Genomic DNA, 10,517 nt, shown 5'->3' with positions numbered 1-10,517 from the left:
ATTTAAAAAAATTAAAACCTATGTCGGCTATGGGTTTGGGGGTTTCGTATACGGCAACGAGAAGGGAGGGAGCGGGGTAGATGGGTAGATGGGTGCAGAGGTTAGGTAGAGGATAGGTGGGTGCAGAGGAGGGAAGGGAGGGAGCGGGGTAGATGGGTGGGTGTGCGGGGAGGTGGTTGCGGGGAAGAGAAGGGAGGGAAAATGAGGGAGGGGGTCGGGAAGGGTAGGGCAGGATGCCCAGAAAAGTTAATTTAAAAAAAAAAAAAAAAATTTAACTTTTTTTAATTTTAATTTTTAGTTTTTTTAATTTTTTAATATGTAGGTGGGCCCATATTAACATGTAACGCCAAATCATTGTCCATATGAGTGTCACATCATTAATTAACGATTGACTTAACAGCCAACATAACGGATGTATGAAATTGTCTCAAAATTAAGACTTGAGGTACGAGTCTGGGATGAAAAAAACTTCATATACCAAATGTTAAAAACCACAAAACTTCAAGGTAGTAAACTGAGATTAACCCTATTATAATTTTTAGCCTCTTGATTGTTTTTTTTTATTTTTAAATTCATTATAAAAATCTACCGATAGCATGTTGAATGAAGCGGGGATTTTCTGACCCTTGGCATGAAATCATTCCGATTGGCTTATGTTATGTTGATAGCTGAAGCTGAAATGAACAAAAGACATCAGTATATCATCACTGTGTTGGTTAATTACCATCTACATTATAAGATCATCTCCACAAGAAGGTGGACAAATTAAATATGCTAATGAGAAGCAAAAGAATGTGAACAAGCCAAAACTTAAAATCTTAACCAGAAAGCAAAACCAAAACCTGCTATTCAGAATTTAGATCATAAAACGCATTTGCAACAAATAAAATGATCACGGCAATCAAAAAGTGAACAGAGTCGAAAGCAGCAAAACTAAAGAAAATTGTACAAGGTTCGTTATCTCTGCAGAACTCAGTAACCCGTTATAGCGAACAACGCCACGAAAGCAAATCCATTTTGGAGGGCAGCTGATCGGCTCCAGCAATTCCCGAACAAAACCTGGGTAAGCACCAAGGAAAGAACCCAAATGAATCGCACCATGATCTCATCTCTTGCACAACTTCGTAACGGCAAAGAAAATATTGAGCATGCGAGCATATGGCGATCATCATGTCCCTCGCACCAGGAGAAATGACAAACAAAAGAAGGAAAAAAAAGGATCAAAAGTGGACTGAAAATTGTTCAAAGCAAGACAAAACAAATTCATAGCTATTCACACAATAAAATCCATATGTATCAGATTATTCATTGTAAAAAACTAAATTGACTCGTAAATAAAAATCGTATAGTAAGTTGAATATTGAAGATCAGCAGGATAGATGGGACATGTGGAAAGACAAATATGTTCTATTAAATAGAAAAATTCAAAAAGAACACTCATTAGGTGACTGAGAGGCAGATTAAGTTCAGCAAACGCAGATAAAATTATGCAAAAAGTAGGTAGGAATCACGTTCTCTCTTATATAATTGATATCTGCGTGGCTGAGCGCCCCCAGGAAGTGATAATGCCTGATTCATGATTTCTTCCAACTTGCGTTTTAGTTCTGCTTTACCTCTCTTGACAGATTGTTCAGTAGGAACCTTGCCTGCCGGGAAATATTGACCCCTGATAGTAATGGCAGCTCCAGTCAAGTCTGATATAGGGCCCAAAGTTTCCTTGTGGGTAACCTTCCATCGGGCATTCTGGGGAATATCATTTATTTTCAACTCTGCTTCAAAGTGCTTGGGCATTGCATCAGCTTGAATTTTTGCCAGGTTATGCTTCAAATTCATGGCAACTGCAATTGCTGCTGCCCGAGCTGCCCCCTCGTGTCCAACAAGTGCCAGACCCATCCCAGGCACAACGGCTACTGTTCCTGGTAAAGTTACACCACCAAGGACACCTGAAAAAGAAACAGGTAATCCACCATTGGGAAGCATTTGGGCAGCAGAGACAGGGGTCTGTTTAAGACTTTACGTGCCAAGACTTTAACCTGGTGAGGGAATATGGCAGAAAACAATACAGTTTGATGATCTGACCGAATATTTTGAACACTTCGATTGATTTGAAGTCCAAAACCCAAGTCAAACATTTGATCAGCTTCATCCACAACTAAGTTACTCTCTGCAGGTTTGTTATCCTCCCTCCATTTGTACAAAGTATGTCAATCATCCTACCGGAGGTACAGACGACAAATGCAGCACCCAGCTTCAACTCACCGGTCAGCTGGGCAATACCAGAACCTCCATATACAGGCACAAACCTGAGATTCAGTGCCTTGGCAAACTTGTTAATAACACTGTGAATCTGCTGCACAAGCTCCCTACTCGGTGCCATTATAAGACCAATAGGTTCATCCAGCTACCACAGGTGGATGGTCCTTGATATGCCTCAGCATTGGCAGCACATATGCAATAGTTTTGCCTGAGCCAGTTTTTGCAATGCCAATGCAGTCTTGACCGCTCATAATTATAGGCAATGCTTGAGTAGGGATGACAATTCTAACTGTTAAACCCGATAATCGTGGATAACCGCCCGAATGGATTGGATTTGGATATGAAAATTCGGGTATGGTATGGATATGGGGAAAAACGGTGAACTTTATTCGGTTATGGTTTTGGATATGGTTATAGTGGTCCCCAATCCATATCCGTCTCTGAATCCGACCCAAATATATATATATATATTTGATATATAATATAATTTTATTCAATTTACTGAACCCTCCCTATACTAATTCATTATGCATGTATCAAACCCTATACTATCTTTATTATGCACCAAGCATTATGCATGGGACATACCAACAACCTCATTAATTCAATACTCTTATTGTTATACTCAACCAAATTAATTCATTGAATCATTTTAGGGAAGTGTTATTGGCACTCCAAAAATCGCATTCTACAATCCTCACAAGTGTATTTTTCTTTCCTAATATAGAAAATTTGGAGTATAGAATGAGATTTTAGAAGTGCCAATAACAATTCCCTCATTTTATATATCAATTATCAAATATTACAAGTTTATCAGATTCATCTCTCTGCAAAAGTCTCACTGCCAAGAAATTGGTGCATGTTATCATAAACAACTTCAAATATATTGTTAGTTTTTTTGTAATTGGATGTTGCTATTTAATGACGGAATTAGTATCAACTAAAATTTCTAATGCGTCAATTGGACAAATATAATTTTTTTTTGTTTTTTTACGAAGATGAATATAACCGATAACTGATTGAAAATCCGTTACCTGGTGGATATGATTATGGATAATCCCCGATGGTTAATTTGCGGTTATGGATATGGTTAATTTTCGTGGTTATGGGGATGGATATAGCATTTCCGTCCCCAAACTGAACCGTTGCCATCCCTATGCTTGAGCCTGAATTGGTATTGGCTTTTCATAGTCGAGCTTCTTTATCATTTCCAAGATTTTATTTGCAACTCCAGTTTGGTGCCAGGTCTTAATGGCCTTCGGGACATCCTTATCATGTATCTTCAATTCCAATTGTTTTCGGCATGCACCCACATCTTCTGGGGTCATTTTTGAGATCTCCTTCACCTCAATGTAGAAATTTTTCCGGAATGGTTCATAATCTATCTTTGAGTGGTCCACTAGACAGAGTTTCTCCACTTTTTTGTTTGTCACCCTTTTTGTGAACTCATCATCGTCATCGTCTTCTAAGGGATTGTCATTATTCTCAATGTCCCCATAATCCCAGTCTGAATCCTCCCCAGGAATTATTCTGCCTAAAGATTTATTTGAACCTTTTTCAACAGAAACTATTGATTGTTCCACAGCATTGGCCAGCTTCTCAATGGCATGCGGCACCGTAGAATTATAATAGCGTCTAATGGATCAATTTCATCATCTTGCAAAGCAGGTGCAGCGGTTTCATTCTCGGAATCAACCTCCAAGACAGCTCCATCCTCTTTGTCAGTGCGATAGGCTTCTCCGTCAGCGTCCATACCCGTCTCTTCATCATCAGATTCTCCCTCAAGAGTTCAGGTCTCTGCAGAATTGGGCTCATCAACATCCACTTCCCCGTGCTTCTCTCCCTCAGCTTCTTTCTTCTTTCTTCTGAACTCCAGCCACCGCTGAACTCTCCTCCTCCGTTTTTCCATTTCCTCATCCAATTTCTTTTGTTCATCCTCTAACTCCTCGGTTGGCTTCTTCTCTTTCATAAATAAATCATCTTCATCACTTTTCTTTACCGGGCTATCAACTTAACCATCCCAATATCTATCTGACCTACTACTCCTTCCCCCTCTCTCTCCACATTCTCCTTGTCATCTTTCGTGCGCGGCTTCCTATCACTCTCCCTAACATCATGAACCTCCTCCTCACCTATATCATCACTCCGCACCCTTCTCTTTCGACCTTTGTGAAGGAAGATTTGTGAAAAACAAGTTTATTTGAGCAACATCAACAACATGCAATTAACAATTAAAAGGCGGAATCATGTTTATATGCACTCAAAAACAAAACTTAACCCATGAACTTCAAAGCCTAGTAGATAGGTGAACCAAGACTCAACTCAAAACAAAGTGAGTTGAGAAATCAATACCTTTGTAGATTCCTCTTTGCATAAGCAAAGGCTAATCACCCAAAGAGAGGGCCTTCATTCCTTGCATCTTAGATCCATAGATTTGGATGGATGAAAAGGTTTCTCCAAGTTCCCAAAATTGAGAACCTCTAAGTCTCCACACCAAGGCATATTGTAGAAGAAATGAGTGACCTAGAGGAAGTAAGATTGCTAGCTATTTTCCTCTAGGGTGGCCGGCCTCTTTGAGAGCAAAGAGAGGTTTTTGTGTTCTCATCTTTTCTCCAAAAAAAACCCTTAATGAATTTTGGCTATAAAGTCATACTTATTCCTTAATTCATTTGAGTGGCAAACTTGTAAATAAGTCCAAAACCACTTCTTCTCTAACATGGCCGGCCATATGGGATTTATTGGGCTATTTGGGCCTTTGTGAATCATTATTCATTAAGTTGTCACACAACTTAAGTCAATGGACTTGACGTTCGAAGCCCATTGGGCCTTAAGGTCCAAAACTATCCCGAGGTCTTTTAACGAACTTATTCGTTTGATTAATAATCATATTAATTAATCCTTGCCATAAATAATTAAACCATTTAATTATTCTTACTCATCTCCTTTGAATCTTCAATCTCTACCTTACACGGTGTACGATCCATTAGGTTCTTTTTAGCGAGGCAGTGGGCGATTCAAACTCTTTCAAATCGATTGTGAATTGAAACTTACTTTCAATTCTCCCGTTACTGATAATACACTTTTAGGGCTTCCACAAACCATGGTTGACGCCTAGCAGCATGTCATGGTTACCCAAGCTAATCAGAAGAGGTGGAGAACCTATTCAGTTTTAGGATTACAAATGCAATACGGTCTTTCTCTAATACAATACTCTTGACCACATTGTTTGGTTTGATAGTTTATTCATGTCTACTATCCAATGTGAGTCTTGTGCTTATATGATTACCTTGAATGTGATTTGGAACACATTCCTAAATCTCATTCATACTTTGGCCAAAGATTCTTAATCATATCATAGAGTATTCTCCCTCAAACAGTTTGAAGGTTAGAGATCCCTTGTTGCGCATTCACTTGCCTCCATGGCTAAGTGGCTTAACCTCAACGATGCCGTGGACACCCTCCTGATGGAGTGACTTTGACATAATCAAAGATTAAGGACCTAACCACAAGACAACTGTGATGCCTCAGGTCAAAAGACTAATTTGCATTATCCCAACCATGAGTTCTCATGTGACATGAATATGAGAACTCTTCGTTGATCGTGTTCAGTGAACTCATTCTCTATTGAGCACCTACGTACTTGTCTTGATGTCACACACACCAATGACTCGAGACTAGTCACTCTCCCTGAGAGAAGACATAGCACGTACTGATCTTAACGGACTATCAATGCCCAATTGACAATCCTATGATCAGGAACGTTTAGGATGTGTCAACGAAAGAATGGTCTCATGAATCTAACTTCTTTAGATCGCATTCTTCCAATCACATATTCCTTGGACTTATCGTTTAAGCATATAACATTTATATGAGACGGCTCAAACAATAATCTTTGCCCTTTACATTTAAACTACATTAGTTTAACTTTGTGAAATGTCCGTAAAGTATCATCATATGATTGGTTTTAGGGCACATTTCCAACACTTTGTCCCTTTCCTTCTACCAAGCCCTCTCTCTCTTCCCCCTCTCTTTCTCTTTCTCCCTTTTCCTCTCTCCATCTCTAGTCCTTCTATGACTACCTCTCTCCCTATCTCCTCAATGCCCTTCTCTACATTGCCCCTCTCGTCCTCAGAATCACAAAACCCGTCTCTTGCGGAATGACTAGATCACAATCTCTCTTATCTTTTTTTTTTTTTTTCACCTATGTCTCCTCTCTCCATTCCCCTCATTTTCGCCATCCCGACAACTGCTAATCCTTTTTGATTCTCGCTCTTTCTTAGGTTTATGTTTGCCCCCCTCTACCATTGCTTTTAGTTCCCTATATAACAATAATACTTCTCTGCAATTGAATTCACAAAACACACACAAAAAAAAAAAAAAAAAAAAAATCATTCATTTTCCTGGATTATATACAATTCAGACCATGACAATCAACAGGAAGGAAACCAATTAAGACAAGGAAAACACTAAAAGGCAAACCCTAAATACAAACCGAGTTAGAAGAAAACAAATTCGTATAATCATTTTAAAAATTTAAGAAAATTCGATGCAGAAAAGATTGATTAAACAGCTCGCAAAAGGGGAAAAACGCGGTGTTAGGGCAGATTGATTTCTTTTTTTTGTTTTTTTTTTTAGAAAACTGGAAATAGAATTTCAAGACCAACGCCAGACAAAGAACACACAAAAAGATCCAGGACCAAGATTAACACAAAGCAAAAGTGGACCCAAACTAAAGCCCAAAGAAAACTAAATACAAGCACAAACGGGCCAATAAACTTAAATTAAAAAAGAGCCCAAAAGAGCAAAGTAACCCTAGTCTTCTGCTTCCACCGCCTCTGCTACAGTAAACCACCACGAGAAGCCAGCCTTCGTGCCTCCAACCGACAAGCGCCGCTTGATAGGACCCATTCCGTAGGAATGGAGAAGAAAAGGAAAATGCAAGGAAAATAAGAAATAAAATAACAGTTCTTTTCATTTATGCCTTTCCCACATGGTGAAAGGTGGCTTATATACAACCCTTGAAGAAGAGTGTCCAGATGGGAACACATTGCTATCCTCAGAACCGTTGGATGAAGCCAACTACTACAAAGATAAGACAAAATACCATAAAGATATAAACCCAATAACTAAGATCCTAACATTCCCTTCCCCTTAAAATAAGGCATGTCCTCATGCCGTCAAGTTGGCATGTAGAGGCTTGCGCTGCTTGTTCTCTCAAACCTTGGGGCTCCAAAAAAGTATCATGATAGATGCCTCCAAAACCAGTGCAGTGTGAATCTCCAGACAGGCCACAAGAAAATTGGCTTCCAAACAGATTTTGAACCAAACCTGTCAAGTTGTGCTTCTACCATGCATGATCTCTGTAGAAGTGCAGGAGCTATGAAGCACACATCTCGTAAAATGGTATTCAACCTCTACTTTGGTTTGACGAAAGCTGAAAGCCCAAAAAACCATGGCTGGCAAAAGATAGAGAAAAGTGATATAACCGAAGATCTTTGGCCTTAATGATCCTGATGCATATAATGCTACTGAACAAGGACCCAAAATGATCTTCAATTTATACCGTGATACATTCGGCAAGTAGGTATCATCAAATTTGATGTTGATCGAATAATATTTTATCAACTCAATAGCAATGCATCAGACAAATAGGCATCCTCGGAGTAAGTAGCGATGCATCAGACAAATTGGCATCATCAATACAATATTTTATCAACTCTGCCAAACGTGACAGCTCTTTGACCAAGAAAGAATGATCTACAAACAAAATGGCCCAAGTCTTGATACCATGAACATTTCCAAAATGGCTCAAAACACCATACATCACAGGACTGGTTTGTTTAAGGCTCTTGGCAGTCCAAAGTCCCAAAATGGCGTGGTTATCTATAGTGGGGTCCAGCTGGACCCCAACACTTCTCACCAGCTTGATAATTAGCTCAAAACACCATGTTCCTGTGTAAGACATAGCAGCCTTAAACATCCAAAGCAGATATAATTTATAACTTGCTGATAGGCTCCATAACAGTATGCGCCATCGATGAACATAAGGGAAATAAGAGCTTAGAAAGATATTGCCAGATTGAATTGGAGAAGAGCAGTAATCCCATTGTCATGAAAATTGAAGCAAGCAAGGTCTAAACTAGCCTTTCTTGCACCAAATTGCTCCAGGAGAATATTGTGCCTACTTTTTTGTGACTGGTTAAGGTCATTGATAGCAAATGAATGCATAACTGTTGACTCGGCACTCAAGAACTGAGGCAAAGTTAGAGAAAACTGTAATATCATAGTTTCTAGTGTAGCATTCCAGATTGCTATGAAAATTTCCAATGCATTATCCATGAGCATAGGATGCTCAATCGCATGCGGAGACTGCAACGTGGGAAGAATGATCATCCAATAGAAGTTCTCAATCTCAACAAGATTAGGAGAAAAAGAAGAGCAACCAATCTGCTCAGTACCCACTGCTAGAGAAAGAACCATAGAAATCAACTTCTGAAAATTAAGAGAAAGTGACTCTGCCATGATTTGGAGAGGATCAGGTATGTGTCCATGGATAAGAACTGCAAGCACTTCCTCTTCTTGTCTAAAATGTCCACTGTAGGCCACTTCAAGTTGGCAAATTTTTCCAAAAGCCTGATAATGGTTCTAGTAACACATGTGTTGCAATGGGAGACTAGTAGACAAACTGATATCATAGTATCAATCATATGTCTAGATAAAGTAAAAGTGGAAATTACTTTAGTCAAGCCACTCATGAAAGGGTAGAAAATACCATTGGCCATCAGAGTTAAATTATTGTGCCAAATTGAAGAACAAATCATGGAACCTCTACTAGTAAACTCCCACTTCGGCGCTTTCACAATCATCCTTAAAAAAGTATCCATAGAACGCGAACTCGCCCATCCAAAAGTGCCAGTCAACAAGGTAGTCGGAGAAACCAAAATGGTCTCAGTATCTCTCTGAACATTTCTAGTTAGGAAAGAAGTCGTTAGGAACCACCAATCAGGAAAATGAAGTGAGAATTCAGGGTACATCTTGTTCCCAATACCAAAGGATTCGAATGCATAAAGAAACACATCCATGGTACAACGTTCCCTAATTTCAACAAGCAGAAAGTCAGGAACCGATTTAGTAATCTCCATCCAATGGTGCGGATCAAGTGAAAGGTCAGGCACATATGTTTGGGCCATTTCTCTCTTCAGCATTTTTTCAAACACAGCAAATATGTTTCTTCGGCTCCCACAGGAATGAAACACAATCATTTCAACGGTCATATGGTGTGTACGAAATTCCAAATGCAACGGTGCATTTTTCAGTGGAGAACGCAATATGGGTACCTGACAAAAGAGGGCCTTGTCGGGTTCCGTTGGTCGGGGGACCCGGTGAGCAATTTGAATAAAATCTTCCTTTAAGCACTTCCACCGTTAGTTGGAGCTCGGGGGATAGGCCACCAATCAGGCCTGAGAGCCCGGCCTATCGACTCCAGCGTGTGGGAGCCCGAGGGACAAGGCAGACCCAAGCACCAGGCCTGTCACGAATTGCCAGCTCGCGAGCCCGAAGGCTATCTGACGCAAGGCTGACGTCAGCTCCTTTTTTTATTTTTTTTCTGTCAGGCGCGTGCACTGCACCCGTGCGTGAGGGCACGTCACCCGACATGTTTTCAGTGAATGGGGCCCGCGGCGCAGTTTCAAATTGTTACCGTTGGGAAGTCACGTGGCTTCCCATGGTCCGTTGGATCTCAACGGCAAGAAAATGTGGATCGTCAAAATTGCAACGGTAAAAAAAATAAAAAAATCTTATTTAATGTCAACCGTTGGATCTGAGATCAACGGTTGATATTATTCTCCTTTATAAATTAAAAAAAAATAGTTTTAAAATTCAGAAATGTTACCGTTGTGCCACGTGGCACAATCTGAAGTGTTGGAATTCAATTTTTTTTTTAAATCCAACGGCAGAGATTAATTAGTTGAATAAAAAATTTTAAAAAATTGTAAAAAATGAATAAAAATCCGAAAAAAAATTGTTTTACTTTTCTATAAATACCTTCTCATTATCATCTACCTTACACCACAATTTCATATTTTCTCAACTACTTTCAACCACATTCCTATCTTTCTCTCAAAGTTTCAATCCAATTTTTTTTCAACAAAATGACTACTGATGCAGGTACGAATTGAACGCTTCTTGAAGATATTGCGTTGTGTACTAGCTGGGTTGAAGTTACTCATAGTTCACTTATGGGTAATGAGATGCAGTTGCGA

The 10,517-nt window shown here is 39.5% G+C and overlaps 1 pseudogene; it reads right to left on the bottom strand.

Annotated features, from left to right (window-relative positions):
- Nucleotides 1-1,485: 1,485 nt before the first annotated feature.
- On the bottom strand, nt 1,486-9,446 carry LOC148689305 (DEAD-box ATP-dependent RNA helicase 42-like; annotated as a pseudogene).
- Between the last annotated feature and the right edge of the window lie 1,071 nt (nt 9,447-10,517).

Source organism: Pyrus communis, chromosome 17 (assembly GCF_041283825.1).
Source record: "Pyrus communis isolate YQ-2024b chromosome 17, ASM4128382v1, whole genome shotgun sequence".
Taxonomy (NCBI): domain Eukaryota; kingdom Viridiplantae; phylum Streptophyta; class Magnoliopsida; order Rosales; family Rosaceae; genus Pyrus; species Pyrus communis.
The sequence above is the reverse complement of the archived record's forward strand: the minus strand, read 5'-3'. Positions and strand labels throughout refer to the sequence as shown.